Here is a 22717-nt window from a genome sequence, read left to right as displayed (position 1 = left end):
TGGCTAGAGCTGCCAGAATGCAATGTATCAGAAATGGGTTCACTTCTACAATGGGGATTTATTAGTTTACCAAGTCACGGTTCTAAGGCCATGAAAATGTCCCAGTTAAGGCATCAACAGGATGATACCTGGACTCTGAAGAAAGCTGCTGGCATCTAGGGTTCCTCCATCAGATAGCAAAGCACATGCCTGGCATCTACCGCTCCTTTGCTCCGGGTCTCATTGCTCTCAGCTTCTGGTGCCAGTGGTCTCCTCTTTGAGCTTCTGTGGGTCCTCTCTTAGCATCTCCAGGGTTTTTCTTTTCAGTCTCTCTGAGTGTTTCTCTCTGAGCTCTCTCGGCTTTTTATCTGTCTTTTATTTTCTTCATAGAGGACTCCAGTAAAATGATTAAGAACCATCTTGAATGAGTTGGGTCACTTCTCAATTGAAATTAACCAAAAGGTCCCACCCACATAGGTGCACACCCACAGGAATGGATCAAAAGAACATGACCTTTTCTGGGATAACAGCTTCAAACCAGCACAATCCCTGTCCCATCTCTCAATCCCCACCACACTAATTTCTTTATGTGGTCAGCCACCACTTCCAGGGATCTTGATTCATAGAAGTTTCTTCTCTACATTGAACCAAACTCTTACTCCCTAGACTGAAGGGGCACAGGGAGACAGGAGAAGGACACACAAAGTGCAAGAGTGCCAAGTTCTTGCCACAATTATGAAAAGCAACTCCTGACACTTTCCCCACCCCCCACCTCAAATAAGCTGTAAAAGTTTGTGTTGTCATTGACAAAAGTCTATCATGAGGCTATTGGAGCCAGTGGAACTACCATTGAGCCTGGGTCACACATCCTTCCTCCCTCCCTCTCCACTTTTACCCTTCGGTGCTGAGATTTAATCCCATCCGGCCCTCTCCCTCCTCTTCCGTTGTCTAAAAGTGCAACTGTCTGCTCTCCCAAGGAAATCTTCACTTTGAGGGTACCTCATCACATGCAATATGTGACCCCAAAATAGAAGAGTTCACAAAGAGCATCATGAAAGGTGAACAGGCTCTAAGTATGGAAACCTTCATTTCTCCCTTAGTAAATCAGATACCAATTCTCCAATATTGGAGATGGAAGAAAGCTCTCAGACTGGGCAGGGGTGGCTGGATACCACAGCATTCAACACATGTTTCCTGAGATCTTTCTTCTATTTGAAGATTATGTAGCAATCCCACTGCCGACACCTCAGGTCAGGAATTCAGCCATCTCTCAATAAAATTAAACCCAGCCCTCCACACCTGGCAATGGACAGATGCTCTCAAACAGGATAGAAGCCAGAAGGAGCCAAGTATATAAAATCCAGAAAAAAATTAGCTCCTTGTCTTTGTACAACTCCTTGAAGTTTATGGACTTTTTTGCATTCATCATCTCATTGATTCTCACTTCTACATTCATCAACTCATTTGATTCTCAGCATAATCCAATCAAATCCATAGGGCAAGAGTTATTTTATTTTTCCAGGTGAGGAAACCAAGTCTCTAGAGGACAGAAAGAGTTGGTTCTAGAACCAAGAGAATTAATCTCTTTCTGATGACCAGCCATTGACACACTAACAGTCTCCAAATGCCCCCACCTTAATCACTTTATACATACAGCCCAGTGAAGTGTCCTAAAAGTTGAGACTTTCTGGGGACCTAATAGGGTGTACTGGCCTCAAAGCAAGCAGGCCTGTCCTGCAGCTCCAGCCCTGAGCCCATGATGGCGCAGTGGCAACCTTTGAGATAAAGAGCCATCTGTGCAGGGCCCGAAGGAACCCGCAGCCACACCCTGGGGCCCTGCAGGCCCTGCTGACTCAGGAGGAGCATTCCCACGGGTGACCAGACTGCTCCAGGCAGTTGCCCTGGGAGACGAGAGAATCAGCAAGCACAGAGCTGCCCGCCCAGCCTCTCCGGGGCAATAGCTTAGCACTGAAGCTGGCAAGCACCCGCCACTTGGGTGTGACTCGCTGGGTACCCAGCCCTGCAAGGCCATCCAGGTCTCAATTCCAGGTAACTCCCTCATGCTTCCCCCTCTGGCAAGTAGGGGAGAGTCATCAATCTGGCTGCATCCCAACCTCAGCAGCTGACAGGAACAGCGAACAGCAGAAATCCTCCCCAGGCCAACACTCCCACGAGGCTACTCAAATAGAGGTTTCAAAGCTACTAAGCTTCAAAGGATTGAACATCAGACTTGTATAATGGGTCTTTTTTCTAAACAAGCGCATCTTCTCGTCCACAAGAATACACTCATTGCTGTGCTCTTCTAACTATTAACATCCTCAGACACTGTCAACCAGGAAAGACATTCCTGAAGTCGTGATTCAACCAGTGTTTATTGGGTGCTTCACACAGCTTGTCCGCAAACATCTGATGCAGGGCTTGCCATGAAAAATGCACTGAGCAAAGAGGGATGTAAAGACACCAGAGATAGTACTAAGCAATCTGGGTTCAAATCCCACTTCTATTTAATAGCTTTGTGACCCTGGGCACATTACTGAAGTCCTCTGTGCCTCAGTTGTCTTATCTGCAAAATGGGGATACTAGTACCTAGCTCACAGTTATGAGAATGAACTAAGATGATCATGCCTTAAGTGCATAGAACAATGCTCTGAATGTGACAAGCCCTTGATAAATGTTTACCATTATTATTAATCTCACTTAATCCACTCAGAAACCCAATGAGGTAGAAACTATTACTATGTCCATTCCACAAATGAGAAAATGGGTTCAAAGACAGATAGCAAGTTTCCCAAAAGTCACAGTGCTTATAAGAGGCAAACTCAAGGCCCTAAACAGGTTTGTTTGGCTCTAAGCCCTATGTTCTTAATTATTGTACCAGCCAATGCAAGAACTCATTGCTTTACATGACAGGTGGGGCCTGGAGGGAACTAGTATTTGTTGTGCATCTATTAAGTGCAAGACACTTGGTTTACATGTATTAATGTAAGTAGACAAATAACTCTAATTGAAATCACAATGTGATTAGGGCCTCTCCAAGTGCCACCGGAAGTCAGAGGAAGGCAAATGCTGCAGTGGGGATTTTTCCAGGCCGTGCCAGCTTGGCTTTCCCTTTGGGCACCCTCTCTTCTATTCTGGTGCCTTAGTATCTCTGTGGATTGAAAGGCCTACTGGCCCCTCTGGGTCTGACTTATGCAGGCAGCTGCAGCAGCTTTTCTTTGCATTTTTCTGATTTCACCAAGTATCAAACCTGTAAGAACAAGCCACAAACAAATAAGAGTTTTACTCAGATTTCCCCCCACCTTGCCCAGCCAGATTACCAGCAATTTGAATGCCCTGGTTCCCTCCTCCTCCTCCTTGAAAGCTAAGGATGGACTTAAAAATTTTTTTTTTCCTACCCATCTCAATGAAGCATCTCAGGGGAGCAAAATAAATTATATCAGAATTCCTTTCTAGACACTTAATATGACTAACTTTACTCAGAGTACTAAGTACATAAAAGAGATTTCAAGGGAAAGGTTTCCCTCCTTCTTCACTAAAACCTAAAAACATTGATTTGAACAAACATATTTAATACGAAGATGAGAGAAATCAATCCAAATACTTTCCTTATAAAAACCAGGAAAACATTAAAAAGTACATAAGTTTACAATTTTCTTTTTTGCATGATATAAACTTTACTTAATTTATGTGTATATAGTGAGAAAACATATATATGCATATATACATATACATATATACATATAGGTGCATTCACTTTGAAAAGCCAGAAATACACCAAAATATTCGTAGTTCTTATCTCTAGAACATGGCCTTAGTGGTAATTTTATTTTCTTCTCTTTATATTTCTGTGTTTTGCAAATTGTATACAGTGAACCCCTATTACTTTAATAATCTGGAAAAGCTATCAAAATTATTTAAGTTTTAAATTAATGCAAGGGTAAATAGACTTGTTCATATTGGCAACTGATAATTTAAGCTTGTGAAAAAGTCTAAGACTTCAACTAAATGGAGAAAGAACTAATTAAGAAAAAATTTTAGGTTGATAAACATAAAGGAGAGAAGCCTGTAATTTGTATTTCTACTCTAACTTAAATTTTGCACGAAGTACTAATGCTCCGTCAGCCACTGACTCTGCCTATTTACACCATTTATGCAAGGTAAAATGCTTGCTAATTTATCTCTAGTTCTAAGCAGTGGTACTTATCCTTGGGAAGGAAGTTCATAGACACCTTTGAGAAACAAGAGGGATACAGACAATAAAACTTTCATCCAAAAGAGGAAAGACACACATGTATCATCTCTCTCTCTCTCTCTCTCTCTCTCTCTCTCTCTCTCTCTCTCTCTCTCACACACACACACACACACACACACCACAAACTTTATAAATGTAGAAGCCCAGTCCATGGAATCCATCCACCTCCCTGGGAGCCCAGAACCTCTGCTTCAGGAATTTTCTTCCCCCACACTCCCCTGAGTCTTTTATTATGAATAATTTCAAGCATACAGAAAAGCTGAAGGAATAGAACAGCAAACATTCATTCACATTCCATCTAGACTTAACATTTCTTAACATTTTTGCAATATTAAGTTTCTACCTATATTTTTGCTGAAACATTTGAAAACTGTAGAACTGTGACATATCACAGGTATATTTCAGCATGTGCTCCTAAGAGTAAGGATATTCTTCACAGCAAGGCCATCATCACACCCAATATTATTAACAGTAATTCCATAATAGCATCTACTTTTAATATAATAAACCATCATGAAAAAGGTCAAGTCCCAGGAAAGTGAAAAAAGCCACAGGCAGTTTTCTGCAAACATTGCTGAAACGCTGTGCGCGAAAGAGAACTGAGGGCTCTCTCTTGCCTCCCCAGCATGTCTTGGGGCGGTGGCTGCCTCCCTGACCCACCCTGAGGACCCAGATAGAACATCTGATGAAGGCTTTGGAGGACAGACCTCGGTGGGCACTGCCGGGGCCTATGGCTCTGACCTGGGATGGAGCAGACTCTGTGAGGCGACATAAAAGCTCCAGCCCAGAGAAAGTCAAAGGCCCACTCCACGCCCTCCTCCTCACCTCCCAACAGCTCTTCACCTCCCAACACTGTATCCATCAAACATTCCAATCAACTGATGCCAGACCTTCAGCTTTCCCATTTCCCTTCCAACTGCCCCAAACCTCAAGACAAAACAGGGTTGGCTAGACTCAAGAATCAGATCTGGCCGGGTCAGTTAGTAATCTTTTCTATTCAGACTGGACTTGTCTCACAATCTGGTGGCTTTCTGTGGTAATTTCTAGATGCCAGAAAATTGTAGATTTCAAAGGTGTAAAAATAAATAAATGAACCTCATCTTTGCTCCATCACAACCTCCATACCAACCTCCAATACAAATCCTTTTAAGGTCCCTGTATTAGTTTCTGAGGGCACTGTAACAAATTATCACAACCTGGGTGGCTTGACACAACAGAAATGTATGGTCTCACAGTTCTGGAGGCTGGTAGTCTGAAACCAAGGTGTCAGCAGGGCACTGCTCCCACAGAAGGCTCCCAGGAAGGAACCTTTTTCCTTTTCCAGCTTTCTAGTGCTGGCCAGCTCTTGGTGTTCCCTGACTTGTAGCCGTTATCACTCCACCCTCTGCCTCCATCTTCACATGACCTTCTCCCCTGGGTGTCTCTGCCCCTTGTGTAGCTTCCCCTCTTCTTATAAGGGCACCAATCATATTTGTTATATATTAAAAAAAAAGACAAGCTATTAATTGTGGCAGTTTATTTGAACAGTTTAGGATTCATGAATGAGGCAGCATCCAAGCCACATGTGAAAAGGAGCTCTACTGATGGGCTGGAAAGTGGGAGCTTATATAGGGCAAACAGAAACAAGTGAGGAAATGTTGTGATTGGGGTGTTAAGTTTCCATTTTAAATTGGGGGGTAGTTGGTCTTACAAAGTGCAGAGCAGATATACATTGACTAGTATGGTATGCTTGTCCATTCTGATGGTATCTCTCTTAGAACAAAACTGGTTTATCACCAAGTGTTGCTCATCTGCAATCCTGTAGGGGGCCTTCCGTTGTTCCATTTTCTCAGAGAGACCCTGCAGGTTCATTGTTTTTGTCTCCTGGAAAATCCTTTCCTAGAAGGGTGCAGGTGGACATTTTGTTGAACATATTATATTAAGCCCCAATCCACCTACCCACACCCACCGCCTGCTCCAGTCTGAGCTAATCTTATCTTCACTAATTACATCTGCAACTATTCTGTATCCAGCTAAGGGGTTGGACATCAACGTATCTTTAGGGAGACACAATCCACCCATGACAGTCCCCTTGGAACACAGCTCTGAAGCTCTGAAGCTATTCTTTCTCTTCTTTGTTTTTTTTTTTTTTAAATCAGAGTAGTTGTAGGTTTATAGAAAAATCATGCAGAAAGTACAGAGTTCTCATATACTCCCCTCTTACACACACAGTTTTCCCTATTAACATTTTGTATTAACGTGGGTACTTTTGTTACAATTGATGAAACAGTATTATTATAATTATGCTATTAACTTTAGCCTGCTGTTTCCTTTAGGGTTCACTCTTTGTGTTGTACAGTTCTATGGGTTTTGTGTGTGTGCATGGTAATATACACAACCTAAAATTTCCCTTTTTATCCTTTTTCAAATAGATAATTCAGTGGCATTAACTGCACTCACATAGTTGTGCCTCCATCAAAATCATCACCCCAAACAAAAACTGCATACCAATTAAACAGTAACACCCCATTCCCCTCCCCAACTCAGCCCCTGGTAACCTGTACTCTAGTTTCTGACTGTATGAATTTGCATATTCTGCATATTTCATATAAGTGAGATCATACAGTATTTGTCCTTTTGTGTCTGGCTTACTTTATTCAACATATCTTCAAGGTTCATCCATGTTGCCGCATGTATCAGAACTTCATTCATTTTTACAATTGGATAATACTCCATTGTATGTACATACTGCATTTTGTTTATCCATTCATCTGTTGCTTCTGCCTTTTCAGCAGTTGTGAATAATGCCGCTAGGAACATGGGTGTGCAAATATCTGCTCGTGTACCTGCCTTCAATTTAGAGGTGGTATTTACCTAAGAAGTGGGATGACTGGATGATATGGTAATTTTTATACTTTACTTTCTGAGGAACCATCAACTGTTTTCCACAGCACTGCACATTTTGCAGTCCACCCCACAAAGAATGAGTATGTCCTCCTATTTTTCACATCCACTCCAACACTTAACTATTTTCTGGTTTTTTAATAGTAGCCATACTAGTAAGCATGAGATGGTGTCTCATTGTGGTTTTGATTTGTATTTCCCTGATGGCTAATGATGTTGAGCATCTTTTTATATGCCTGTTGGCTGTTCGTATATTTTCTTTGGAAAAAAGTCTGTTTAAGTCTTTTTCCCATTTTTAAAATTGGGTTCTTTTTTTTTTTTATTGTTAAATTGAGGAGTTGTTCATCTATTCTGGGTGTTAAACCCTTATCAGATGATTGGTTTCCAAATATTTTCTCCCATTCTGTAGATTGTCTTTTTACTTCCTTGTTTAAGTCCTATGATGTGCAAAAGTTTTTAACTTTGATGAACTCCCATTTATCCATTTTTTCTTTTGTTGTTCATGCTTTTGGTGTAAAGTCTAAGAAACCACTGCCTAACACAAGATGGTGAAGATGTTTCCTTATGTTTTCTTCAAGGAGTTTATATAGTTTTACTTCTTCTATTTAGGTCTTTGATACATTTTGAGTTAATATTTGTATACGGTTGAGGTAGGGTCTACCTTCATTCTTTTGCATATGGCTATCCAGTTTTTGCGGTTGAAGACTATTCTTTCCCCACTAATTGGACTTTGCACCCTTATCAGAGTTCACTTGGCCAAAGGTGTGAGGGTTTATTTTTGAACACTCAATTCAATTCCTTTGGTTTGCATATCTGTCCTTGTGCCAATAGTATGCTGTTTTGATTATTGTAGGTTTGTAGTAAGTTTTAAAACAGTATGTGTGAGTCCTGCAATTTTGTTCATCTTTTTCCAGATGGTTTTGGCTATTTGGGGCTGCTTATCCTTCCATGTAATGCACCTGTTCTTTTGACATTGTCGTTTAATTGTTAGTTTCCAAATCCACTAGCCAAGTTCCTTGAGGACAACCACCCTGTCCTTTCCCACGTTGTATTCTTTGGTAGCATAGTCTGATACAGAGTTTCAGCAATGCATTATTTGTTGAGTTGAAGATCTGAAAACCTTCCTGATACCCTACAGTTGGGAAAACATCTGTGGAGGCCATTTGACTCTGGCTAACAAATATGTAAGCATCATTATTCTGGTGTCAGCTGAACAATTTGTTCCTTTAATGAGGTGTTTTAACCTCACTTTATATTCATTGTTCTGCCCTCCTCGATTTTACTGTAAGTGACTGAATTGACTTTTGATGTATTGCCAGCACACCATAAATTATGAGCCTCTTTCTTTAAGGTTGGAGAGGGGAGGAACTCTGCTTCCCTGTTCAGTTATTTCAGGCAAGGGTGGGAGCCGTTTTTCTGTGCCAGCAGCATCCTGATTATAATTCAGGATGTGCAGCCAAAGGCAAACAGTTCCTCTTCAAATTCAATCAAATAGGAAGGAGCAAAGACCCAAACAAGAAAAGCCCGGTTCTCTTTGTGTGCACAGCCAAGAAGTCCTGGGAAGCCTGTGAGGGATGGCGCCTTATCTCAGGCTTAGCAAGACTGGGCTTAAAGCTGCACTCAGAAACATTCTGTGCTTATTCGGAATGGGCTTCCAAACCTGGCCTAACAGAGTCACATTCTGTACAATCCCTATTCCACCATTTCTAGGCAATATGGACAGCAGTTAACTAGAATTAAAATATCTGTTTTTATCTCTTCTTTCTGGATAAAAACTCTATATGCCACTTTCGTGCTTTTGATTTTGGCCTACAAAAGGTCTAAACAATAACTTCTGTGGACACTCTGTTTTGTTAATATATGGTGCAACTCAGAACAGTGATTTTTTCACTCAATACATCATGATCCATTGGTGCATTGTGAAATCAGTTTAGTTGGTGTCAGCACTTTTGCCTAAATGAAATAAAATAAAATAGAAAACATCCAAATGCATCTTGCATAGTAAGGGTAAGTTTTGTACTGTGAAATTTTGTTTCAGTTTTATATGTGTGTGTATGAGTCACTGGCTTATTACAGAAAAGGTACTATGTGAGTCATAATCCAAAAGTATATGAAACCCACTGCCTTCAAGAATCTATTTCACCCAACCAAAGGAAACTCCCGCAAGTCCCCGTTTTCCTGTTGTCAAGAGCACTACTTGAAGTTATGTTGGGAAACTCAATGAACAGAAACAGTTCATCACTGAAGCAGAGGGCTTCCAGCCCCGTCAGTCTGTTGGCATATCTCCCTCCCGTTCAGGCCCCCAGTGCTTAGTGCTTGAAGCTCTTGCCTCTGACTGTTGTTTCCACACCCTGGGCGAGCCTCCCATGGTGCACGTCCATCTGCCTGGGAGTCCTAGAAACTCCACAGCCTTTCACAATACTCTGAAACCGGCTAACCACACATGGATCTCCTGAAGTCTTTGCAAAGGGAAAGGAAAAACCGGAATTCCTTTTACCACCCATGTGCCCCTTCCCACTCAGTTTTCCTTTTGGTCATTTTGCCAGGAAGATGAATACTCTGGCCTCCAATAAGGATGTTTCCATGTTCATATCTGCTGACTCTTCCAGCCCTGTGGTCCAATAACCTGGCAAGTGTCCCACCACTGAGCCCTGGCTCCTGCAGCACCTGACTCATGGAACCACTACCAGCTCGCCAACTGCACAGAGTTAGGGACTGTAATTAGGCTAGCCGAGTGATGTAGACTGGAGTGTGCACTTTGGAATCAGCAGAGTTGGGTTCAAGTTTTGGTGCTGTTACTTGACCTTGAGGAAGTTGCTTAGCTTCTCTAAGCTTCATCTGTAAAATCAAAATAATGCTAACATCCATCTCAAGGGAGTTGTTGAAGACTTTTTTTTTAAAAAATTGAAGTTTCTGTGATGATGCCTTCTTGCACATCTTATGAGTGGACTCCAAAAAAAGTCTTTATTTTTTCAATGTTTTCAGAAATCTATATTACCTGGGGGTAAGTATATAAAACAGGGCCTTTCTGAAAAACATATATCATCTATTAAGTCAAGCCATTCTTAACACCTTAGAATTACAAAAAGTAAAAGAGAAGAAAGAGGAGGAGGAGGACGATGAGAGGGAGAAAAGGGAAGGAAAAGGGAGGGGAGGGGAAGAGAGGGGAGGGAATTCCACATTTAGAATGACCTCCTACAACTGTGCCACAGAGATCTTCACATTCTTGCTTTAACATTAGACCACGCACGTCTTTCTGCCATCAGCTTCGTCTAGTTTGTTGGACCTGCAAATACATCCTAACACAAAGGATTCACTTAATGGAAAGAAAGTGTGTTGTTGACAAAACTGCACTTACCTTTTCTTGTGCATTCTTTATCCGAGGAAGAAATGTTTCAATAACCCCAAATAATCAAGGTTATAGTTGACAGAACTGAGAGAACTACATCTGGGATTGGTGTCTTTTCTAAGGTGGCCATGGATGGTGTGACAACAAAAAATATGTTGTTGATTTTTAAATGGTTTTAAAAACTTTCACTAAGGTATCCATAGCTCAACAGTAAGAAAAATACCTACATGTTTAAAAAATCATCAAAAAACATAAACAGATACTTCAGAGAATAAGAAAGATCACCACTAAATATATGTTTACATTTACTAGTGATCAAAGAAATGTAAAAACAAAACTAAAACCCCATACACTCTAACCAAATTTGTAAATATTGTAAAAGATAATAACTAATGTTAGTGTAGGAATAATAAATCAGTCAATCTCCTTCTCTGCTGGTGGGACTAGGAAGACTAAGTCTTTCTGACAGCATGTTGGCAATACAAATCAATAGCATTAGAAGTTCCATATACTTGGATAGTAATTTAAATTCCATGAATACATTCAAGAGAAAGAATCAGACATGTATACATAGACATGTATATAAAAATGCACTTTAAAATATTGTTTTTAATAGTGAAAAAATTGAAAGGAACCTAAATGTCTAACAAGGAAATTGATAAATAAATTATGGTTCATCAATATGATGGCACATAATATGGCCACTTAAATTATGTTTTCAAAAACTTTAATGGCATGGGAAGACATGGGGTATAAAACTTTACGTGCAGAATTGTTCCAAATTAGATAAATAGATATGGATAAAATAAGATGAAAATGAAATATACTAAAATGTTAACAGTAGTTGTTTCTGGATGGTGGGATTACAGGTAAATTTATACTAGGATATGTTCCCAACTTTTTAAACTGGGCAGGTAGAACTTTTACAAATATGTCCTCTATTCACTGCTGTATTATACCAGAGCTCTAGTGGGGTGTTGATTCATGCACACATGGTTAGCTGTCAACCCCGTGTGCTGGATGGTGTGGAAGATGCATATATCTGACCTTAAGTAGTAAAACACAAAGATGAACAATCTATAAAAGGTACATCAAGGCAATATATAACGATTATCAGCACAAAGCCTTTCATATAGTGGGTACTCAGTAAACTAATTTAACTTTAATAACAGATGAACAGAATAAGAAGCAAATGTTGCTAGAATCTGATGGACAACAATCTTACGAACTGGAGAAGAGGAAAGAACACAGGGAAGGACCATAGGGACTGGTGCTTGAATTGCACTTTAAACAAGTGGCTAACTGTGTGCAAGTATGCAGGATGGGGAAGGAGAGTAATTGTGGTGGATAAAGGCATTTCTCACAGGCATTCCAGCCAAACATCCCATCACCTCATTGGCCTGGCATTTTCTACAAGCTAATTTCAAGCCACTTAGAGCCCCTATAAATGTTTATCTTTTTCTTGGAGCAGCAGAAACAAAAGGAGGCACAGGACCGGCTGGGCCATGCAGGCAAGTGGCAATTGCTGTACAAAGCAAGGCCAGTGGATTCGGCACGTCCTTCCTAGGGCCAAAGTTTAGTCTGACTGCTGCTGATGGACCCGGAGGTCCCAGGCTTACTGAGCACCCTCCTCTGCACCATGCTTAAGAGGGTGCCCATTATTCCCACATTCAGTCTCTCAATCTCCCATCATCCTGGTGTAGTTTTTCTCGGTTTACACTTAAGGAAATGGAGGCTCAGTGAACTGAAAGGATATGCTGAAGGTCAGAACTAACTAGTGATAAAACCAAAGCTTAGACTCAACTTTTAATTTAGTCTAGTGATTTTGCCTATAATGTAAGACCGTTGTGATACATTACTGGAGAAATACTTGCCTCAGAAAACTTTGACTATCTCTTTCCATTTTCATCAGACAACAAACCCTTCCAGTGCTGTCTGCATTCCCCGTGTCCTGAATTCCCCACGTACATCTATACCTTTGGTCATATCTGGTGGCGTGAGGGGACATCCGATAGTAACACAAATAAAACATAATATGGTAACTCAAGATTTCCAAAATCTACTCTGTGCGGTTTTGTGTGTACATATATGAACGGTTCCTGGTGGATTCCCCTTTGCCTCCATCAGATTCCCATAAAAATCTGTGAATCTAGAAAAGATTAAAAATTACTGAGAGATAATTGCAACATAACCAGGGTGGTCTCAACTGAACACTAAATTTAGTTCTGAGCTTCCTGGTCACCAGGGGAATGTCAACAAAGTATAGCTTTAACGGCTGTTACAGAAAGAAACATGATATTCAACAGTGATTAGTAGGGTTTTCTTAGATTCTGACGGGGTTTTATAAGCAAAGCCTTGTAGATAAGGCAAGACCATTCTATTAGAAAAGAACCCACCACCACCAAAATGTAAACACATACACACACACACACACACCCCCACACGTGTGTGCGTATATATATACATATATTTATATCCTAAGACAATTGGAAGCCAAAAAGGAAGTGGCCTCTTGTACTCCTAGCCTTGAGGAGTTACAGAGGGTAACACAAGGCAAGAAGTAATCAGGAGACAGGACATTATTTTTTTTTTTTTTTAGTTGGGGAGCTTAAATTTTTTTGAGAAATTCAGGAATCTATACCATAAAATAAGAAGGCTGTCCAAGAATTCTAAACTACTCATTTCAATAATGGAAAAATTGAAACCTAGAGAAAAGAGGCTTGTCTCAAATGTATTTGGAAAAAACTATAGATATCGTGTTGTGAGGACTGAATCACGTCCCCCACAAAAGGTATGTTTGGCTCCCAACCCTTGGTGCTGTGGGTGTGAGCCCATTTCTAAATAGGACCTTTGACGAGGGTATTAGTTAAGATGTGCCCAAACAAAATGAGGGTGGGTCTTGATCCGATATGGTTGAAGTCCTTTAAAGCAAAGGAAATTGGACATGGACACAGAAACCACAGATGCAGTCAAAAGCTGAAAATCAATGGCACCCAGAAGAGAAAGGAGAAGACATTGCCATGTGCCTTGCCATGTGATAGAAAAGCCAGGGACCAGGGATCACTGGCAGCCAGCCCCAGAATGCCACAGTCTTTTGGGAGAAAGCACCACCTTGTTGATGTTTCAATTTTGTACTTGTTCTAGCTTCAAAATCGTGAGCCAATAAATTCTCATTTTTAAGCCAACCCATTGTATAGTATTTGTTTTAGCAGCCAGGAAACTAAAACACATTTATATACTAAGATGCTGGAGGTACTCCTCAAGTCTTGCCATAAAAAGTTCCTACATGATCCATTTTTATGAATAAAAAGTTGTGGAATTTCCTAGTAACATTCAAATAATTCATGCTAAAGAAGAATTTGTTTTCTTAGGTATGTAACGGCTTCTGCCTGCCTGACCTGGTTTACTCTGTTAATCTATTTACTAAGTCTTTCTGTAGAAATAATGCAATGGTGAGTACTTACCTCTTTCTCAAATATATTTTCCTAAATTCTGAATTAATAGAACACTAATAAATAAAGATTTGCTTTGGGTTTTGTTGTTGTTCATTTTGTTTGTTTTTGCTTTGTTGTTTTTATCCAGGGGTTCTCTTTTTCCTAGCTTTTTTCGACCCTGGATAAAAAGGATTAAAAAAAAAAAAAAAAAAATTCCTAGGCAAGGCTGCATATACAAAGCCAGCTGGACTGCAAAACCTCCCTAAGCCCTAAATCGCTTCCCTGAGTTGGTTTGTCTGAATATCTAGAGTTAGGAGATTTCTTCCTCTGGGCCCTTTGAAATAATCATAATTAATACTTATACAGATGCAATATCATATACAACAGGAGGCAGCAAATTATGGCCTGTAGGAGATGAGTAGTTGCAACAGAGACCATATGTCCCACAAAGACAAAAATATTTACTAACTGGCCCTTTACAGAAGAAGTTTGCCAATGTCTGATAAGCACTATCACCTTCTGAGAGGCAGCTCTTTGTAGATAGTATTCAGTGGTCTTTGAGATTCCTTCGGGAAAACTGCCTGCAAAGAGAACCCAGTTACCGTGGTAAAGGGGGAAATAGGGGCAGAGGACTAGAGGGACAAGGGTTAGAAAGGTGACAGAAAAGAGAAAATTAGCTGAAAACTCCCAGTGTCAGAGCACTCTTGCCAACAAGACCCCAGATGCCAGAACTGTGGCTACTTGTGCCTCGCCTCCTCCCCACGCTTTCCCCTAAATGTCTTCATGCATGTACACAGGGGTGTTGGAGCCATTTTTACCAGCTCAGGAGAGGCAGTTGTGTGCATCCTGTCCCGGCTCCGTGTTCAGCAATGTCACCTTGGAAGTTTGATATTGGCCGTGATAGGGGTATTTACACTAGAGAAATGAGCAAAAGCGATAACTCAGAGCTCCCTGCCCCCTAGACAGTCAACTGTTAGACACTTACCAGTAAACCACAGCATACAGATATGTAAGTATGGATATATAATTTCACATAAATGGCCCCTGGCATACATTGCAGAGGATGCTGCATGGGCTGTGCACATTCTTCCTCCAGCTGCAGGAGCGTTGGCTGCTGATGGCTCCTAGCTGAGTCCCTCCCTGGGAATTGCCTAAAGCTGAAGGGAACTGCCCCACCCCAGGTCTGCTCCCTTTCCTGGGCAACCTACATGCAACTACTAGTCTATGCCGGGCAAAAGGCCCCGACTCCTCATCTCAATTCCAAAGAACTCCAGCTCCAAAGCTACCCTTGGGTTCAGCTGACACCTCTGAAGCAACTGCATCTGAGACGGAGACAGAGAGACAGACAGAGACAAATAGAGAGAGATCAAAAAAAAACAGAGGTCCATTTGCCCACCACCAAACGCTCTCCTTCATCTTCTCCTATCTTGAGGTTTTTGTTTTGGTTCATTTTTTATTTGCTTGATGTTCTTCCTAGAGTATTTTTCTCAGTTGAGGTAGCTAGGTGATACTTTTTTTTTTTTAACCCTGACTGGCAAGAGGTATTTTTGTTGGATCTAGAAGTCATACCCCTCTCTTCAGATTCCCACTGCTGCAGCTGAAAAGTGTGATACCAGTCTCTTTCCTTTTCCTTTGTAATTAACATTTTTCTCTTTGTATTGAAGGGGGTGAGAGGTTTTCTTTATATCTGCAGTTCAAGAATTTTACCAGGATGAGCTTAGTTACATGGCTTTCAATGCTAGTGACCCCATGAGTTTTTCATCTTCAGACCAAAGTCTTTTTCACTCAGGGAAATTATCTTTTATTTTTTGTTTAATTACTCCCTCCCTTCATCTGTTCATTTTTCTTCTTCTCCTGGAACTCCTATTATTTACATTGTAGGTCTCCTGGACTTAGCCACCTAGTCTTTTATTTTGCCCTTATGAGTTCCATCTCTTCATATTTTTGTTCTGTGTTTGGAATACTCCTTCCACTTGATTGTCTAAGTCCATATGCTGTTTTTTAAATTCATCCAATGATTATTTTAGTTAAAAATATGTTTTGGCTCCAGGAAGTTATTTTTTGCACTGTGTTGAATGTCCTTGTTATTACTACTCAGGTTGTCTATTCTGGTGGTATTTCTTTGGGCACTCTGATCCATGCGTTCTTACTGCTCTCTCTCTATCTCTCTACACTCTGAGCCCCCTTAGGTGCAGAGTTGTTTTCTTCTGTCCATTCTTTGAAGCTCAGCTCCAGCTTCTGGGAGTTCCTTAAGTAACAATAGTCCTATGAGTGGTGGAAGGCATGGCCGCTGGGGCATCAGTGCAGCTGCTTGTCGGGAAGGCACCAACAGGAAGTCCCTCTGCTGTCTCCCCATGTTCTCCCACCTGTCTGGGGACCAGGGAGGTACCCTCATATAGGCTGATGTAGCCCTTTCCTCAGTGTCTATCGATATCTGCAGCCAACCTCTGTCCAGGACTTTTAGATTCTCATCCCCAAACTCTCCATCCCCTGTCTCAAAGGGGAGAAAGCCCTGTCCCAGCTCTCTTCACCAGGTTGCCCTCCTTGTTTCTCCAGGCTCCACCTCCCATCATTCCCGATGGCTGCCTCAGCGGGAGAATTATCAGGCTGGAGTTGGGAGTGGGGGGCAGCCAGAGCAAGTTCAAAGCACCATCTTACTAACATCTCCATTCCACCCCCCAAACCTTTGACTAACTTGATTTGCTGTCCCTAAGCAAGTGCCTAATTGACTGGTGAGGGGATTTAACTCTTTGTTCTCTACTGATTTCTTTGGGGAAATTTTTCAAAGTTGTGTGCATTAATTAATTTTTTTTTAATAATTAGATTTACTTTTAAATTGGGCTCATTGGAAAAATAACTGGGTGAAAAAGGCAAATTACAATAGTTGTATATATTACATATTATGTTTTATTTTATAGATAAATTATATAAATTATATGTACTATATATATAATTTATCCACATCCACAGATATATTAGATATACCCAGAAAAAGTTCTTCAGGGACAAACAGTTATCTCTAGATAATGAATTTATAAACAATGTTTATTGTCTTCTTTTTTCTGTTCTGAATTGTCCAAAATTTTTTGGGTTGTTAAAATTAAAGAATTATTCTGTTCAATTGCTAATTCAGTAAAATGCATCATAAAATGTTGTTTGACTCTCACACGAAGCATTTTCAAAGAGTTTGTGGAGGGAGATTGCAAACAATCCTTAGCCTCTGAGTCTCAATTGCTTTGTCTATAAAATGAGAGCCCACCTTGGGGACTCCATGTTTTCAGCAGACTCACCAGGCTATGCATGGGGGCAAAGGAGGAGCGTAGACAGAAGCATCTTGCCCAGAGTCACCAAGGACAGCCCACTCCTATGATGACCCCAGACCTGAGTGGCAAAGCTCAGCTGCTCCTGACTCCCCTGGTTTCCATGGTGGGCCCAAATGGACTGGAAAAGTCTCCCAGAGAAGAACCACTTCCAGTTAACTGCTGCGTCTCCAGCACCAAGCACACTGCTGGGCAACTGAGTAGCTGCTCAATAAACATTGGTTGAATGGGTGAATGAGTGCATGACCTCTCAGCTCACTTGATAATATAATGGCATATTAGTAGATGACACTGATTGCTTTGGGGCCATCTCTGGATTTACAATCCCATTTGGGTGAGGGGCCAAAATTTGAGTTTATGGGAAGATTTCAGCTTAACAAAAGGTTCACAGTTCAATTTGTTTAGGGAGAACTGAGCTCCTTTCAGTACATTAAAAAACAAAAAACTCTTTTGGCTTCTTTTCAAAGAGCTGATTTCCCCATCAGTGGACATGACCTGGAATGGGCTGGCTAACTCCTGTGGGGAGTGGCATACAAGGGCTCTGTAGGGCTCTGTACTGATTGTGAAGGGAAACCAGGTACCCTCTGAGTATCCCTCTAGATCAGGCTCTATGGCCAAATGCAATTCCGGGTTAGGAAACCTTACATGAATTTGCCTCTTTCTTCCAAATGTATTTTTCAACACTGAAATTGTTCCTGAGCCTGTTAAAACTCTCCTTTGAGGCAGCCAACTATGATTCAAGCAAACAGCTGGGTGTGTCCTTGCAGTGACCAGAGAGTGACAGGCAGCCCTCAAGAAAGCCTCCTTTGGGCACCCAGACTGGCCTAGGATCAGCTGAAGGAGAGTCTTATGGGACCAAATCCCTGGTCCATTCCACAGATGTCTCCAAGTTCCGATCCTGAGGAAGACATGTTGTGGAGTGAGTGACAGCTAACGTATTTAACAACAGATATTGCATGCGCACCAGCCACTCAGAAATGACGTTATGCCAGAGATAAGGCATAGAGCAACATCTGCAGGCTCTGTGCATTTGGTTGCTAGCTTGTAGGAAGGTCCCAGAATGGGGGCTGAACAGCCAACATAGCAGGGGAACACTTCAGAAGCTAAAAGGAACAGCAGCTATTTAACAACTGGTGGCGAAGGCTTTCAAGAGTCTAAGAACTAGAACGTCCATACCAGGCCATGCCAGCTAGACATCAGACATGCTCTAAAACCACCTCTGGCAGAGGCTGCAACCCCAATTTATAAAGTTCTTTTATTAGTCTCTCATGTAACCCGTAGCCACATCATAAAATTAAACACCCCATTCTGTACAAGTCCACTGAATTCTTGAGCCCTGATTAGCCCTGAGCTTTTCACTCTGGGGGTTGCATTACGGTAACATTATAACTGATAGAAAAGGAATGTTTGCTGGGAGCAGTCAAATCCCTCAGAGGGACTCAATTTATGCTGTAATGACAGTGTGTCAACAGTGTTCCCCCCTTTCTCTGCATCCCCTTTGCTACCTCCCTATCAGTCTCCTACTCTCTCTTTGAATCCCTGCTCCTCCCCAGGCTCTGTCGATCTCCTGAGATGACTTAGAACTGCGGGTACTCAAATGCTTGCCTGGAGTCAGTTTGGGGTAGCCCCAACTCACCTCAAAGAATAAATTTAGCCTGTGCATGAGATCCCAGATGGAGAGGTTATCTTTAGCCTGGCAGAGGCCGGGAGTCAGTTTGGGCCATGCTGTGAAATAGCAGACAGAAGAGGAGAAGGAGGGAAAGGAGGAAAGGAAACTAGCCTTCGAGTCTACAACAGTGGCACTCCAGTGTGCACAGGTGGCAATGAACTGAGAGTCACAGTGTGCTTCCTGAAACGTGAGGCTCTTCCAGGAACACCCTGGAATAATGGGCTGTTTCATTCCATCCCATGAACTAGGAACAGTTTTAATAGCAGAAAATACGGCTATAATATGGGCAGGCAGTATGAAACCACAAGCACGTGTTCTTAAAAAAAAAAAAAAAGCAACTCAGCATGCTCCGTGGTTTGCAAGCTTTCCCACTCATATCTGTTTACTACTTGTTCATTAGTTTTGTTGCCTGCAGGTGCTAAAGATTTAAGATGTAAGAAAAATGTATGGAAAAAAGTCACCTGGAGAAAATTACATTACCTGAATTAGGGAAAAGACCACTACTGTTTGATTTTAAAGGTGGGACACCTCAGTGCCCCCTCAGTAACACCAATGGGCTTAGCTTGAAACGCACTGGAACTACTATTTCTGAACTATTCTAGAAAGCCGCGGGGACTAGTCTCTTCTTGGGGAGAATGAAATACCTTTCTTTGTTATCACTGTGATGTAAGATACTCTTCCTTTAACTCTCTAAAATCTTTCCTGATATAGTTTATATGCACTATTCCCTGTTGGCCTTCCTTATAGAACAAAATTGACCCAAACATTTGCTAGCCATTATTGGGGGAGGGAGGGGTGGCGGGTCCTGAGTCCTACTTTGAACCTGAGCTCGAGTTCTGACCTGCCTGAACATGTCTGAAAACCGTGTGAGAGGCTGAGGAGTGTCCTGGGAGGGAACTCATTCTGTGGGGAAGGAGTCCTGAGATGCCAGGATTGACCCAGTAAGACAAGGAGAACTGCAATTAATTCTGAGTATAGCATTTCCAAACTTGCTTTGGACTTACTGAGTCCTGTCAAGAGCTGAAAAGACCATTTTGTTTGGAGATTTGCGGGAAATCGAAGGCCAGTCAGTAGAGCTTTGAGACCCACTATGGAATGTAACACAGGAAAGAGGCAAACAACCTTTTTCTCCATTACCCAGAGGTTGGCTCCAGAGAGCCTGGGGGGGGGGTGCTCATCAGTCACTGAAGAATCTAACAGGAGAAGGCCCCCGGGGCCTCCAGGGACGACTCAGATGGGCTGTGCAAATGCTGGAAATTCTTTGCTATAGGGAGGCCCTAGGGTATAGTGCCACTTAGAAGGTCATCCATACTCAGGTAGAGAAGGGGGTGGGGGGAGTGGGGAGTGGGGAGGGAGATACAGATGACTAACTCAGCTTACACTACCGTGTACTTGAATAATTAAGTCACCTCTGCTCCTTGTCTTCCTCAGATTAAAGGATGCCAGTTCCTTCAACTGGTCAGTTGAGGTTAGCCATTATTTTATTGTTATGGGAGTGCATGTTGGTCCTTCTTATGCTAAAAGTTATCTTACTCACCTCTGTGACTCTCGACCCTCCCAGTGTATAGCAGAGTAACCAACAAATTACATGACTTTATAAATACTTTAATGAGAGTCTGCCCAACAACTAGTTTTCTGATCTCTTCTCAGATATGCTCTTTATAATCCATCCTGACACCATACGGCTACTTGCTAAAATGGCCCAACGTTTTCTATCCATATCCATTTTGTGGCCAACCATGCTTCCTCTTTTTAGTACCATTGGGCCAGACCAGCCTGTTCCCAAATAGTATTTGAGATGTCCAGATTTTATTACTACCCAACTTTTATTACTAAATGTCATTCGGAATGGACAACACTGGTTCTCCAATTACTCCAAGTCAATAAACCTTAACCTTCTTTTCCAGAATGTCAAAAATTATAACATCATCGTCACCTGCAAGTATATTGAGAACATTCACAACAACTTCATCTGATGATCCTAAAAAAATATAAATATTGTATTTTCATGCACATAGCAAGTCTTGGAGGAGGAGCACTTAAGGATGTAACTGAGGAGGGAGATGATGAGTTAAGGGGTCTGACTGGAGACAGAATTTTCATTGTATACTCTTTGGATCACTTGGAGTTTTAAATCACGTGCACTTATTATTTTTTTCAATAAAATGTTTTAAAAGCTGGTTCTAAACAAACAAAAAATACAACAAAGAACCAGACACAGCCCTGAACTCCTGACTGGTGGCCCTGACAGGTGCCTAAAGTGATACCATACCCTCCAGAGTCAAACATCCAAATGTTCAGGATGCCCTTATAGTAAGCCATCCTGAAATCGAGATGGATTATGCTATGATCCTCCTGGCCCCCGGCCTTCACAGCCCTATCTCCCTTCACCGGTGCAACATGACTTCCGTTGGTTGACTCAGACTAATCCTATACCTAGTCTGGAGGGATTTTAAGGGACTCTGGGCCAGCAGCTTGGCTGACGCAGTCTCAGCCAGCGCACTTCTTGGGCATGTTCTGATCTTTGTGTTCTTTTGGCAGAGTGTAGTCTAGACATTCTCTGGTAGCAGACACACATCTCCTCCATTTTTAGCTTGAATGATAATGAAACCCATCAAAGGGTAAATGAGACCCCATAAGATCAGAAGTTTTCCAGCTCTCCCCATTTACTCACCAAATGCAGTTACGATGAGCCTGTGTGCAGGGTATTAAACCAGTCCAGGGGCAGAAGTGGGTAAGGTGGGAGGGAATATATCCAGTGCCTTCCAGGAGCACACAGGCTAATAATAAAGACAGATGAAGGCTAAACCAAGAGCAGCTTCAATGCTTACAGGCAGTTGAGAGGGAGGAGAGGAGAAGGAAAGACTGCTTTCAGACATTGGCAGGAAAATAAGGGGCAGTCAGGGAAAGCTTTTGGAAGGGAATGACAGTGTTGTTAAGCCTTGAGATCTGGTGGAATTTCAGTAGCTGCAGACAGAGCCTTCTGAATCAACAAAGTGGCCTGGGAAGGTGATCCCATTTTCCCACTATTTAAAGGCTCTGCACTTCTGCCCTCTGAGTCTTTTGAGAAAGAATACAAAATGGAAAGTGAAAGGAACAGGGGCCTGAAAATCCAAGACCAAATGAGAAAGTCCTTCTGTTTAAAATTGCCCTTCTCTCACCACTTTGTCTCCTGGTGAATACCTACTCTTCAAACTCCGACTCTAATGACACCTCCCCCAGGAAGCCGACCCCCAGGAAGCTCTCCCGGCAGAGGTGGTTGTTCTGTTGGCTGCACTCCCACCACTCTGTTGTAGAGAGTCAGAGACATGGAGCGGTTAAGTGAACAGGCGCTGGGTTCAAATCTCTATCAGTGGCTTAATTTCTGAGTCATTTTAGGCAAGTCACTTCTCCTGTCAGTATCATCGTCTGTAAAAAGGCATACTAATGGTACCTCCCTCCTAAGGTCGCTGTGAGGATTAAACAAGCTAATGCCCCTAAAGCATTAGAGCAGAATCTCTCTCTCTCTTCCTCTCTCTCTCTCTCTCCCTCTTCCTCTCTCCCTCTCTCCCTCTCTCCCTCCCTCAGCAGTGTTTAGAGATTTCTGGCAAAGTAGGTGTATACTATCTTCAGAAAGGACAAACAAAAACATGGTAATGAAAAGGGAAAAAAAAAAAAAAAGTCCAAATGTAAAGCCAAATAAATGCAGGTGAAGTGATAGGAAACCAAAAGGAATGCAGAAAAGCAAACGTCCAGGATGAGAAGTCGTTCGACCTTCCAAAAAGAAAAACTCCTAAAATCCTTCTCTCATCTCTTAACATGGTGACTGCGCTTTTTTGTTGTTGCTGAATG

Source organism: Choloepus didactylus, chromosome 1, assembly GCF_015220235.1.
Source record: "Choloepus didactylus isolate mChoDid1 chromosome 1, mChoDid1.pri, whole genome shotgun sequence".
Taxonomy (NCBI): Eukaryota; Metazoa; Chordata; class Mammalia; order Pilosa; family Megalonychidae; genus Choloepus; species Choloepus didactylus.
The sequence above is the reverse complement of the archived record's forward strand: the minus strand, read 5'-3'. Positions refer to the sequence as shown.